The sequence below is a fragment of the Spermophilus citellus genome (assembly GCF_964194105.1).
Source record: "Spermophilus citellus genome assembly, chromosome: 8".
NCBI lineage: Eukaryota > Metazoa > Chordata > Mammalia > Rodentia > Sciuridae > Spermophilus > Spermophilus citellus.
This window is the reverse complement of record NC_138189.1, coordinates 41,338,186-41,352,888: the sequence shown is the minus strand read 5'-3', so window position 1 is coordinate 41,352,888 and position 14,703 is coordinate 41,338,186. Positions and strand designations below refer to the sequence as shown.

The window sequence follows — 14,703 nt, the reverse complement described above, 5'->3', positions numbered from 1 at the left end:
GCCAAGGAGGTTGGGAAATGTAGTCTATTACTGCTCACAACTGTATTATTATGAAAGAAAGGGGTACTGGCCATGGGAGAAGGTGCAGCGTCTCCACCACACACAGTCCTTCATTTGATCTTCACAACAGCCCTATAATATCAGCCACATATGCCTTGTGGTTTCTGTGGATCTGATGAAAGAGCTAGCATTCAAGTTAAGTGACTCACTCAACAACCATGATGAGAAGCAGACTGCCAACTTGCTACCTTGCTGCAGGGAGAATGGTTTTGTGTCACATGGGCAACGACTCAGTTCAGCCACAGGATGACATGGCCATGACTCATTTCAATGTCCACTGAGCACCTTCTACATCCCAGGGCTTCCTGGGAGACTCCTGTCAAGATGCACAGCCTCACTGGGCCTGATGCTTCTGAGGAGTGCCAGCCTCATGCTCCAGCCTCAGGGAGTCAGCAGCAGCAATCAGACAAGGCTTTCTGCAGTTTCTGAGGCTGGGGGCAGGAGCTGAGGCTTCCTTGGCTGTTTGGTTTGTTCTCAAGACAGTTCATTCATTAACCTGATACATCCCAGGGCACTAGAGATACAGCAGTGAATGACAGTAAAAACTCCCTGCCCTCAGGCAACCTATTCCAGTCGGGGGAAGCACTGGGTAATATAATAGGCTCAATGGTGATAGGAGCTATGGAAAAATATAAAGCAGTAACAGGGAATATGACTAAGTCCCCTCCGGGGAGCAGAGCTGCAATGTTAAACATGGAAATGGTGAAGACCTTACCCAAAGATGATGCAGTTGAGAAGGGAATGAAGTGAGGGAGCAAAACAGAGGATACCTAGAGAATGAGACTCTAGACATAGAGGACAGTAAGTGCAAAGGCCCTGAGTCAGAAGCACCCATGGGGTATCCAAAGAACTCATGTGCAGTTGGATCAGAGAGGATGAGGAGCAGGAGAAGAAATGAGAGGTGAAGTGGCCTCTCAGTACAGTGCACAGGCTGTTCATAGCAGGAGGCATTGCAGCCTTGGTGCAGGATTGTGTCTGTCTGGAGAAAGGGTTAGCAACAAACTTCCTTTTTAATAACTATGACTTATTCTGCAAGAAGAAGAAGATATCCATTGGAAGGTTTGGAGCAGAGGAATGACATAATCTGACTTTCTCTTTGGAGACTGTTAAGATTGGACCATAGGCAAAGATGGACAAGGAAGAAATGTTTGGCCACCTGATGGCATTAGCAGCTTGGTGGCATTGCTAATCTAAAGGTGGACAGCCTGGTCCACTAGTCAGCAGCTAAAAGCCTGGCTCAGACCTTTCTGGAACCCTGTAGATTGCAGCCCTGTAGAAGTAGAAGCTAGGCTGGCCTGGTCTTCCCCAGCCAGGAGGAGAGTTTGCCTTTGTGTTATTGGAGCCAGGTCAGGCTCCATGCTGAGCGTTTTGCTGACCACTTCTATCCTCACTACAACTGCATGAGGAGTCTCATGAGGAAGCCAAGCAAGGTCAAAAATCTTAGAACCTCGTCTGAGACTCGCCATTATGGAGAGGCAGAGCTGGGATGCCAATCTCATCCATCCTGCCAAGCCTGGACTCTTCTCTGCCCTGGTATGCGTTGCTTTCCATGGGAGGAGGACTTCTGGGGACTTCTGAGCTCTGCTCTGGGCTCTTGGTCAAATTGCCAAAAAAACGAGCCTTCCCCTCCCACCCCCATTGGCTGAGAATCTGTCCCAGGTCTTTGCTCTCTTGTCTTCTAGATAAAGTTAGCCAGATGGGCAGCTGATTAAGAAACAACCTTATTCTGAAAGAGGAGAATGTTCCATAATTTTCTTTGGTAACTCAATTACTTCTGGTAAACAAGAACTTAACTAGTTTACTATCACCTGGGGTGGGGTGGTCATTTCATCTGGTGCCTAATAGGATGCCGATTCAATTAGTACTTGCTAAACAGATAAATGGAAATAATGAGGACTTAATTTCAGATGTGAGAGGCAGAATGGACGAGATCAGGAGGGCGGGAGAGCAAGCTCTAGATATTGCAATACACAAGTATTTTTGTACAACCTGACCTTTAACCTTTTGGAGAGAAGAAGAGGAATGAGACAGACGGAGATAGCTGCATGTGAAAAATCTTTGTAAAAGGTAGTGAAAAAGAGGCTTTTATTTTGACTTTGTGATGTCATCATGCATGTCCTGGTTATGGAGTGAGCTCCCAGTTTAAGGTCTAGCTCTGTCATTTAAGAGGTATGATCTTGGGCTGGGGATGTGGCTCAAGCGGTAGTGCGCTCGCCTGGCATGCGTGCGGCCCGGGTTCGATCCTCAGCACCACATACCAACAAAGATGTTGTGTCCGCCGAGAACTAAAAAATAAATATTAAAAATTCTCTCTTTCTCTCTCTTTCCTCTCTCACTCTCTCTTTAAAAAAAAAAAAAAAAAGAGGTATGATCTTGAGGTATGGTTTTCTCCTGGGAGGAGAATGGGTAAAGTACTTTTAGTGTACTTGCTGTGAGACTGGGGATACAGCTCAGTGAGACAGAGTAGGCTTAGCATGCACAGGGTTTGGGTTTAATCTTCAACACTAAAAATCCAGAACAAAACAAAACAGAAATACTAATAAAGAAAATAAGCCTGGTACAGTGGTGCATGCCTGTCATCTCAGTTACGCAGGAGGATTGCAAGTTTGAGGGCAGCCTGAGCAACTTAGCAAGATCCTGGATCAAATTAAAAAGGGGGTAGGGATGTAGTTCAGTGGTAGAGTGCCTCTGGGTTCAATCTCTAGTGCCATACAAAAAATTTATAAAAATAAAGAACTAGCTGGGCCTCAGGTTCTGTACTAGGGGCTCCTGCAGGTCTATTACCTTATTTAAACTCTACAATAAACTCATGGGAAGTACATGCTCTTATTAACCCCATTTTGTAGGGGAGGTGACTGAGCCACAGAAAGAATGAGTAACTGCCCAGCTCAGGAGTGCTGTCTGGACCTGAGATCTGGTCCCACCAGTCCATGCTCTTAACAGCCTGATTATTTCCCTATAGGCTCATCATGGAGGTGGAGATAAAAGAAAATGCTGATCGTGAAAGTATTTTGTAACCGGGACCCAGAATAGTGCTATGCAGCTTATAAATGCTGAATAATGTCAAGATTGTGGGAACTGTCTGACCTTTCCCAGAAGCCAAGAGAACTGGGAGTCAGGAAGGCTCCGTTGTCTGGTCCTGTGGTGGCAGGCACCCTTTGGAATTCAGAGCCCCCTAAAGATAGTGGTCCTGGTTCCCTGGGTCAGATGTGCAATGCTTGCCCTCTAGCTAGGGGCAGGGCCTGCCTTCTTGATCATCCAGATGAGTTGTGGATAAAGAAAAACCTTCAAGAGACCCAAGCTCTGAGAAAGAATCAGAACCCGGGAGATGGCGTACCCCATGTCACTGCATACAGGTGGAAGGAAGCCCAGGGTAGGAGATAAGGAAGAGATGATCATTATGGGACCAGAGAGGTTTCCCAGTGGACCATGAGGAAGCCTCAACCCTTCATCCGCCTGTTCTGTGTCAGAGACTGTGCAAAGCAATTCATAAAAATGACCCTATGTAATACAATAACGTTAGGTAGAACATTCTGTTATTTTCTTGTTTTAGAGATATGGACATTATGGTCCAGAGCAGTGAGGCAATGTGTTCATGCTCACAGAGTAAAAGGCCCAGCTGGATCTGAACCTGATTCCAGAACTTTCCACACACCATACTGTCATCTAAGGTCTTATCTTCTCTTGCAATAACATTGTTTCCATTTACTCAAGAATAAAGTAGCCAGTCTGCCTGAAATAATGACATACCTGAGTTTTTAATGGAGGTTTTCCATTAAAGCTGTTTCAATGGATTTTATAAAAGCCAGATCATGTTTAAATAAATGTTTTCAGGGTCCTTCTAGTGGGACTCAATGACAAAACACACCTTGATAGGAGTAATTGCTTTGTTAAGCAAACAAGAATTCCCTTTCCTTCTTTCAGGAGGACAAACTCATGTTTAACGTCAATCCTTGCTTTCATATTGGGATTATATCTATGATATAGATAGAGTGTATTTTGACATATTACACATACATGGAGTAGAACTTATCTAATTAGGATCCTTTTTTTGTGTGTGATTGTACATGATGTGGAGTTTCACTGGTCGTGTATTCTTATATGAACATAGAAAAGTGATGTGTGACTCATTCTACTCTCTTTCTTATGGGGATTATATTTCTAAAGCCACTGTATGTCATTATCGAGACAAGCGGAAACCAGACAAGATTCACAAAACCCACACTGCTGAACCACCAGCACGGTACCTGGAGGAGAGGATGGCCACCTTTGCTAGACCTTTCTTGTTGGGGTGTCAAGATGGTCTTCTGGAATGGCTACCTTTGGGCAGCTCCCAGGCTACATTTGCAGGTATCCTTCTGACCCTCTGTGAACACCAGTCCTGGTCTTCTGTGGTTCCTGGGACACCTCTGCAAGGCTCTTCTGTTGCAGCATCCGTGTCACACGCCCAAACCCAAAGTCCTGACCTTCCCTCCACGCCCCGTGCGCTTTGTTCATGACCCTTTCAAACCTCACTCCTCTGTATTCACTGGGCCACCCAACCTTGCCTCTCTGTTGCTCCTCGTCTTTCCTTTCGTGCAGGGGTGACCAAAAGACCTCGTCAGATCTGTTTCTGCTGTGACCCTGCTTTAACGAGCCTCTTCCCCTTCTTCTCTCTCTTTACAAAGTCAGATGAACTTTCCCAACACTGGCTCCAATCGTGACCCTGCTTGGCTCAAAAAAACTTCAGTATGTTTCTGTCATTTCCCTTTGAACTCAAGTTCACTGGCCTGATAATGAAGCTTATGGTGTGGCTTTATTTGTATATTTTGGTACTGGGCATTTATCCTAGGGGTGCTTTACCTCTGAGCTACATCCCCAGCTCTTCTTACTCTTTATTTTGAGACAGGATCTTGCTAAATTGCCTGGGGCCCTTGCTAAATTGCTGAGGCTGGCCTCAAATTTGCAATTCTCCTGCCTCAGCCCTGCCATGCATGGTGTGGCTTTAACTGGTACCTCCTGCCATTTTTTTGTTTGTGTTGTTTTTTCTTTCAGTACTGGGTTTAAAACCAGGGTTGCTCTACCACTCAGCTATATTCCCAACTCTTTAAATTTTTTTTAAATTTAGAGTTAGGTTCTTGCTAAATCTCCTGGGATGGCCTTACAATCCTCCTGCCTCGGCCTCCTGAGTCACTGGAATGACAGCATCCTTCCCAAGGGGCATTTCCTCCCTTTTCGTCACCTTCTTCCACTCTCAGGTACCAGCACTGGACTGCTTGTGCTCGCCAGCTGGCCCACAGTCTTCCACACCTTGGCTCTTGCTCAGGCCTGGGCTTCCCTTCCCTGCTCATCTGTGTGCCTCTGGAAACCTACCAGGGGTTCAGGGCCCAGCTCCAAGGCGCACTCCTTCATGAGACTTTCCTTTCAGTTCTTGGCTCTAGATGAATATAATCTTTTCTTTTGCAATTTGCTTGTATTTTTCTTTCAAACAGACTCTATTCTGTTTTGCATTATGGCTAATTAGGGCCTTGTCTGATTCTTCTTTTAAGAAAGATTTGAGAGCTGGGTGCAGTGGTGCACACCTGTAATCAATAGCAAATTGGGAGGCTGAGGCAGGAGGATCGGAAATTTGAGGCAACTTACTAAGGCCCTAAGCAATTTAGCAGTACCCAGTTTCGAAATAAATAAATAAACAAAATGAAAAGAACTAGGGATTGGCTTAGTGGTTAAGGGCCTCTGAGTTCAACCCTGGTAATAATCAATCAATCAATCAATCAATTAACTAATAAAAGAAATCTGTTTCACTGGGGATTGACGTCACTCACCCTAGGTAAGTGCTCTACCACTGAGCTAGGCCCCCAACCCAGACCCAGATTATTTGATAATTAGTTTCTTTTCTTTCTTTCTCTCTCTCTCTCTCTCTCTTTCTTTCTTTCTTTTCTTTTTCTTTTTTTTTTTTTGTATTAGGAATTAAACCCAAGGGCACTTAACCACTGAGCCCCATCCCCAGTCCTTTTATTTTTAAAAATTTTGAGACTAAATTGCTTTGGATCTCACTAAGTTGCTGAAGCTGGCCTGGAGCTTGGGATCCTCCTGCCTCAGCCTTCTGGACTGCTGGGATGATAGGCACGTGCCTCCACCCAGCTAGTTTCTTAAAGGCTAGAACCTTGTCACCTTTGTATATCTAACCACAGAGCCTTATATGTATCAGGGGCTCAAAAATACTTATAGGAAGAAGGGAATCACTCTGGATTTAGGGAGTTCTTCTCCAAAAGAGAAGATGGTAGGTATTTTTAGCTAATGATAGATAGATACCTTAATGAACGGTACACCTTTGGGTGCTTGGGTTGCAATCCTTGCTATGGAGCGTAATGGCACATCCATAGTAAGCTTTTTGTAAAGAATGTGAATCAAGTTCAACCCCACATGATGACAACCAGGACAGAGGACAGCATTCTCTTGCAGGGACCTGGCTTTTTCCATGCACAGCATACACATGGATCTTATTTTGAAATGACTGCAAATTCTCTAAATACCTCCAAGAGTGAAATCCGACTTTCCCTCCCCACATGCTGATAAAATCTGAGCACAAAGAGCAGCGAATGATAAATGTAGAAATCTGGTCCTCGTCTGCAAAATGAACGGTCTGAACTAAAAGATCCGTCCTGACGACCTGTGATAGTTTGGAAAAACAGGACATGTATTTTTGTTATGTTCAACGGGAGATTTAGCCAATCAGACTGAAAAACAAAAACAAAACCCCCCATCTCTCCAATGGCCAGGCTTTTGCATAGGAGGAAAAACAAAAAGTGACTTTTACAAGCGCCCTGCTTCTTTTGTGGTGACTGCAGAGCCCAATATCTAATCTCCTTCCCCACTTCCTGTGTTATGAAATGCTGGGCATAGTTTTCTCTTGGCTCAGCTGCATTTCGATAAAGAGCAGAAAGCGGAGCAGGGATGAAAGATGCAGCGAACACTGCCCCCTGTCGTCCACCTTGGGTTTCTGCCACGTCTTCAGAGGGTGTCAGACAGACAAGAGTTAACTCCATCTTGCTGAGCCAAACCTTGGCCAGTCATTCCATTTCGGTTGTTCTCTGTATGACTGGGAGGTTTCGGCTCTGTGAACATCTTTATTTTGGCATCGCAAACATTTCAGCTTACCCAAGGCCACCACTTTGCACCAGATACCATTTCATGAGGGTTGCTCAGTGCTGGCCCCCCCAAAGTAGAAGTCAAACTGAAAAGAGACTCCATTGTTGGAGGTCTCCTTTTTCCGTTTGGATTACCCAGTGAGCTCAAGATAAAACCCCAGGCACTAAGTGACATGTCAGCACTAACGGAAAAGATCACCTCTCACGTTTACTAACCGCTCATTTGGAAGAGAAGGCTTTTGTCTGAGCAGCTTGAGGAATTCTTTGAAAATAATTTGGTCATGACACTCTCCTCAGCGTGTTGTATGAGATGCAAAGGAAGGGATTTTGGAAACTGAATCTAGTGCCACTGTGCTTGAGTCTCTGGAAGCAATGCTAGCAGCGGAAAGGCATTTGCTTGTGGAACAATTTATACATTTTTAAATAGGCATAAGTAGAAATTTTGTAACTAGAAATTAAAAATGAATTGGTTCATTTTTGGTTGCCTTGAATCACACTTTGCATTTAAGTTTTTTCTTGTGGAAATGTGTTCACATTTAAAGGGGATGAAGACAACATCCAGGATGAAAGGCAGAGGGATACAGTTTAGAGTTATTTAGGGTTACAGTTATTTAGGGTTACAGTTTAGGGTCCTGTTGGCTTTGCGCCTAAAGGCAAGTTATTTACTGTGGTCTAAAAGTTTTTAAAAATAATATTTGTGAGGATGCAGCCCATCAATAAATCACAATCTATATCTATGCATCTGCTACGTGCTCAACTAGACATCAGGGTGACAATAACAGAGATGGTATTCTGCATGGAAAGGGAAGGATTAACTCCAGCAAACAGAGTGTGGAATCTGCCTCATGTGGTTTTGTGTTCTTCGACTTTAGCTTCCTTTACAGCAACTCTTTGTCTTTTATTTCCTAGGACAGTTCTGTGGATAGATCTATTGAGCTCCACTCTGCCCAGAAAGGAACTTGTACTTTTCAGACGATGCACTTTGATTGACAGTTTGGAAAACACGGTTAGATAAAGTCACGATCTGGGAAGGGGTCCCAGGGAACTCTTCCACTTCCACTACCCTTTGAAAAGCCCTGTGAAAATGCTACTGTGCCTTCCTATCTCATCAAGCCAGGGATATTACCTTTCCAAAAGGAATGTCAGGACTCTTCTAATCCTTGATACCCTCTCACCAATGAGAGCTCTCAAATGATCAGAGGTAAGTTCGATGTAAGAGTAGGAAAATACCCATCAAAGAGCAAAATCAGGAAATAGGTTGATTTAGTTGTTATCTTTCTTCTATGTGCCTTTGATGGGCCATTTGCATTGGCTTGTGCCCATGTGTATAGAATCAGGCAGATAAAAGTGGGAAATGTTTTAGCAAAGCAGTGGTAAGAATGTGTGTGGCTTCTATTCAGACACATGAAGCTGAAATCTGAAACTAAGGGCTCTGTCCTGTCTTTAGCAACTTAATTGCACAGAATGCCACAGTGGCCTGATGAGGAATGGTTAGGGTATCGAAATCATTTGAGAATACTGACACCAAAAGATTCAATACTGAGAAATTATTATCCAGTGTGTGGGGGAGGGGGGCAAAGAAAGGAAACAAGTTACAGAAAAGTCTACAGTCCCTGGGGACTACTTGTAGAGCACAATCTTTAGTGACTGCCCCTTAAATAGGACAGTACTGGGTTAATACACTTTCCTTATGAAATTGGAAGTTTTAGTCTTTGGGTCCAACACAGGCCAATGGAAGGAAAGGCAGTTTCTGTTTATTAATGAGAAAATGTACAGTAGGTTTTTTTTTTTTTAATTTAAAATATACATGAAATGCCAAAAAGTAACTTCTGGAATTTTCCCTACTCTCCTCCTCTGAGGTCTTTCTCCCGGGTAGGCTTAGAGGAAGGAGGGCTGAGCTGTGGGTTAAGGCTAGGGGAAAAGCCAGTTTACAGGGTTAATTTGTGATGCAGACTGGAAATAGAAACTAAAAGTTTATTTCCCTCATTTGAGGAAGGCTGGCCTTTTACAAACTGTCCTGGGGGCTGCTCAGTGAAGGCATCATGCTGGGGGACTGATCTCTCTTCCTCTTATCTGCAGCTTCTTCTCTGTCTACAGTTTGAATACATTTCAACCCCAGCAGTCCCTGAGGGGCCAGGCTGACACGTGCTTGCTTCACAAAGTCCCTAGTGCTGCATGCTAGGGGCTCCATGGGGTAGTCTTGGGTGGACCGGAGAGTTACCGTATTACCTCTGCCATTGCCCCCTGAGCACAGAATCAGCAGGGCCAAGCAGGGCCAAGCTGCTGTCCTCCCTTGCAGGCCTGGCTTGGTCTGAGCAGGCACCCAGACGGTGTCATGACTGTAGGTGGCCTTTCCAGGAATACATGGAATCTGTCAAACATCAATGCTGATAGAGCTAGTCTAGGAATCCCTTCTAGCTCCTAGTCCCAGTGCCCAGGGACATATCCCACAGAATTTGGCCAAAACCATTGCAACACCAAATAAATAAGTGGGAAGCCTGAAGCTGCTGGTGTCTGGGGGAGGCGGCAGGTCCTGGGGAAGGCAGTCAGCTATGCATGGAGGCTCTCCAAATCGTTAGCAGTGAGCTGCCATCTGACAAAAGAGATTTTCTGATTTGACTTTGAATTAAGTCAACAAAGGTAGAAAAAGTATGGGAAATGCTGTCCTTTAAGAGGAAGGCCCAAAGACTGTTTGCTAACTAAGGAGGGCTCTTTACCAGATCTTGGTAGGTTCTCTTTGAGAGCCTTCCAGCCCTTCTCTCAGATAATATGTGTGTGTATGGGAACATTTTTGTAAATGGACGCTTGTGTATGGCAGTGACAGCACTAACACATCCCTCACAACTCAGGGAAGTGACAGCAGGTGAGAACACCAGGTGAGCTTGGACAGAGCACAGAAGAGGCGTGGACAAGCCCCTTGCAGGTACGTGAAGCAGGTTTTTTCTTAGAGATCTTGTGAAGGAGACTGAAGGGGACTGATTTAGAATATGATCCCTCCCCCAGCAGAGGCAGAGCAAATTTATAGCAGAAAAGGACATGTTATTATGGTAGACACTCTTCCCTACAGTTCTCATATCGACTCTCCCTTCCCTTAGTGAGAACAGCATCTTTTTTGAAATGGGGAAAATAGAGCATTGCCCAGCAAGAGGGGGTGCTCCTGTCTGGGGAAAGAAGTGTTTTCATGCATGTGCACTAGGTTTGAGAAGCTGGCCAAGGAGGTACGGTGCAGCCTCGGGAGAGCCAAGCCCGTCATCAAGCTTGTCGCCTGCTGCTGACATCTAAAGCTGAAAGGAGGGATGTTATGGCACAATAAAACGTCCAGGCCAATAACCCCCATCCGGCGATTGGTCATGCTCCTGGGCATCCCGCCCGGCCTTCGCAGGGTTTTATCACCAAACTCTTGGCGCTCCCGGCTCATGGAGCTAGTCCTCAATAAAGGCACATTCGTTCCAGGCATGATGGCACCCCTGTCGCAGCCCCCACGGTCTCTTAAACAGGAAGACCAAGGGAAACCCCACAATAACCGCATCAATAATGGCAAAACAACCCAGGCCCCGGCGCTTACTGGCAACCCTCTTGGCTGGGAAGATGGGGCTGGGCTGGGCAGGTCCTGGCTCCCAGGAGGGACTATGGCTTCACAGTTGCTGGAGAACAAAGCTGAGGATCCCCAGGGTGCCTGGGTTGTGTCTATTCATGTGTGGAAACTGAAGCCCGGGTGGAGGGGGCATGGGACTTGGCTGGGCAGGTCAAGAGACGTACCAGCTTTTCTGGGAGAACACTACATTCTTGGTTCAGAGAGAACCTGCCCTGGCCTGAGTCTTCATTTTCAGGACAGGAGAAACTGTGATATGACAGCAGCTGTGGTCCATTATGGTTCATGGAGAGATTCTTTGAGATCCTGAGGACCTCCTCTACAAGTTGGTGTTTCTCTTACAGATCTCCAAAGTGATTTTATATGTTGAAGCTTGGATTTTTATTCCAGCCCTGGCACTTTAAAGATATGTGCAGTCCTAAGCAAAGCTGAAGTTTGAGAGGCTTAAGTGATTTATTTTTCCAGGCAGAAGAGACAGCATTTGCAAAGGCTCTCAGGTAGGAATGGGCGTGGTCCATTGATCCCTAACAGGTTTATAGTCAATGCTGGACCTTCAAATCAGTTCTGCACATGGCTCCTTCCTTTTTTTCATTTAGATCTTCTTAGCAAGGACTTCTCTGATTTTCCCATCACATCTTCATCCCATTCTCTTGGCTTGGTCTGTTTCAAACCTTCACTCTCATTATTTATCTACTTCCTTGTTATTGTCTGGTTAACTGAAAAATAAATTCCGTAGCAATGACCCTGATGACTTTACCCCACCGCGATGTTCTCAGCACCTACAACGCCTCCCACAAGCAGATGCAACTCCAAACCCCTTAGCTGAAGCCTTTGGGCCAAATGTTTGGAAATTCCGGATTTTTCATAATTTAGAAAGGTCATATGGTACATATCACTAATTTACAGAACACCCTGGCAGAGTCTGGGGCGGGATCCCCTAATCAAACCCATTTGCCCATCTACTTTGAAACCTGCAGAATCTATGGATGTTCACATTGAGGGAGATCAGTAAGGACTTGAAAGAGCCTCCTATCTGTTCGGATCAGGAGTTCCTGTCCAGGGAGCTTGCTGCCAACTTCTGGGAAATCTTTTGGTGTCCAGAGCTTTTTGGAGTTTGGAACTGCAAATAAGACTGTAAGCTGCATTCGATGAATAGATTTAGAGTGTATACATTAACAAATAAGATGGCATGCCTCCTACGTGCCCAGGCCTGGTGGCGGCCTGGCTCTGCAACAGTGAAACCCAGCAGAGATCCCTCCCAGCTCACACCTGCAGAGAAAGAGGCGGAGAAATAGAGTGAATTGCCACACTGCTTCCCATGAGAGGCCTCGCCTAAGCAGAGCCAGCCAGCAGTTTGGCACTGAGTTACACCCAGAGCCCTGCAGTCTCGTCTTAGAGGTAGGAGAGGGACAGGGAGTTTTCACCGAGGGCTGTGTTTCTCTGTTCCTTCCCTCCCCAGCAGGTCACAGTGTCAACCCAACCAGCTCCTGGATCTCCTTTAGAGGCCTCAAATGCCAGGCAGAAATGCTGGTGGGCCCAGAGGTACCGCAGGGAGGGTAGACATGCAGGGAGGGCAGTTTGGATTCCTTGGATGCCAGCAGCTCCTGTCATGGAGGCTGGAAGCAGAGTCTGTAGTTCTGTGGTGCCAAGAGGACCCCCTCCTAAGGCCAAGCAAGAGGCTGTCCTTGCCTTCCCTCCTCTTTCCCTCCTTTCTCCCTCTTCTTCCAACCAAGAACTATTTCGTGAACAACTACTCAGTCCTGGATAGGAAGGTAATCTGGATACAGTTGGAGTCGGCAGATGGCAGGACCAGAGCATCACGGATTCTATCTTCCCACTTAAAATAGCTGTGGAGAAGCTTTGTATTACGGAAATTTGGGGGACTGTAAGGAGCAGCAATCAGGTGACTTTGGCCTCTGAAAGACTTGGATTCCAACATAAGCTCTGACTCTTACTAGCACGTGTTTTTTATTTTTATGTTTTTGGTACTGGGGATTGAACCCAGGGCTGCTTTACCACTGAGTCACATCCCCAGTCCTTTTTATTTTTTTATTTTGAGACAGGGTTTTGCTTAATTGCTTAGGGCCTTACTAAGTTGTCAAAGCTGGCCTCCAACTTGTGATCCTCTTGCTTCAGCCTCCCCAGTTGCTGGGGACTAAAGATGTACACCACTGCACCCAGCTCATGTGAATTTTTCATAAGGAAGTTACTGAGCCTCAGTTTTTTTTTTTTTTTTTTTAGTAAGATGTGACGTACATTATCATCTGTAAAATGTCAGCTTCACAGGGTTGTGAGTCATACAATGAATGGACTAGCCCAGTGCCAAGCCCGTGAGCCACACAGATCCCCTATTCGTGGAGCACCGACCGTGGGCCAAGCTGCGTGTTGGATGCTAGATGTATGGAAATAAGAAAGACAAAACCTCCACCTTACAGAACCCAAGGGAACTGGCACTAATTAGATTTTCTAAGCTGCTAAGGTTCTCAGATTGACTAATTTTTCCTTTTTTCAGATAAATATTGTTTCAATGATCATAAACTAAATTTGTATCTACTAAAGAGACATTGAAAAAAAATCAGACGTAGAAAAGCACAACGATCATTCAATCCCATTTAAGTCATGTGACATGCATGTATTGAGCACCTACTATGTGCTAGCACTGTTTTAAGCAGTGGGACGTGACCGCGAGAGGCCGGCCAGGCTTCTGCTCTCAAGACGCTTACATTCTGGTGGGGAGAGAGGTAGTGAACCAGTAAATCAAAGAATTCCCAGTAGCACTGAGTGCATGAGGAAGAGGTTGATATGCCTGAGAGGAGGGAGTGGGGTCCAGTGTCACCGAGAGAGAGTGGGGAGGTGACTACGGAGCTGAGACTAGGGCCAGGAATCGGCCATGGAAGGTCTGGGAGAAGGGTTGTCAAGCAGCGTGATTTTTTCCAGTGGTTTTTCTTTTCCAGCATCCAGCTGTTTCTCATCTAGTCCCAGAGGAAAATGACGTAGAGAGAGCTGAGGGTTGCCAAAGCTTTATAATTTAGCCTCTCTGGTTCTACAGCCAGTTTCTACCACTAGCACATAAAGACTCTTAACTCTTGGGTTTCCTCTGCTCTTCGAATGTGAAGATTCCTTTCAGAGAGGAGCCTGCCTGTTGGCTCTTCTGCTGACACCAAGACAAAGATTGATGTGACTAGGCACACAGCACAGAAGCCTCCGGAAACGATCCTTCTCTGGACTTGGCATCCGCTGGGCCCTTCTCCAGATGGGACATCCATGGCCCGTCTCCAGAGAGATTGGGCCACGTCCAGCAGAATGTGGCCACTCTGTCCCAAGACAAAGTTGAAGGGTGTCCTCAAATATGTTGAGATTTATGAATAGGATGATCCCGAGGCCTCCACAGAGATGTGAGGAGGGATGTGGACTCCCCGCAGGCTTTGCCCAGACAGACGGCCATTCTTCCTCTTGGCCTCTCCCCATTTCATGAAAGTTCATTCTTTTCAATAAAAGTCATGTATTTAGTAAATGTATAAATAAGTGTGATTTAACTTTTATGGCTTTCTGCAAATTCTCCAAACAGACCCTTTGTTCTATAAACTGTCTTCGTGTTAGAGTCTAAATATATGTTCACTGTAATCAAAGGAATGGCCCTTCCGAGTACAACACTAAAGCAGTGATTTGATATTGATAAGGAGAAAAGGTTTTTAGAATTAGGACAGGAAAATTTACCCACTCGCCTTATGGGGCAGACATGGTCCCTTCTTCACACGTGGAGGCTGAGTTAGATGAGATTACCCACCACACTCCCAACAGTGATTCAGGGCAAAAGGTCATTGCAAAAAAAAAAAAAAAAAATCCCTAGTTGGGTGTGGGAGTTGGCACTGCCTGTAATCCCAGCTCTATTGGAAGCTGAGGCAGGAGGGTCACAGTCTG

General features: G+C 45.5%; 1 long non-coding RNA gene across 1 annotated transcript; it reads left to right on the top strand.

Moving 5' to 3' along the window:
• The first annotated feature begins 4,166 nt into the window (after window positions 1-4,166).
• LOC308654845 lies at window positions 4,167-14,153 on the top strand. The gene is made up of 4 exons (XR_014023326.1): window positions 4,167-4,410; window positions 8,100-8,391; window positions 11,127-11,279; window positions 13,737-14,153. It is a non-coding gene; the product is annotated as an uncharacterized lncRNA (long non-coding RNA).
• Window positions 14,154-14,703: the final 550 nt, after the last annotated feature.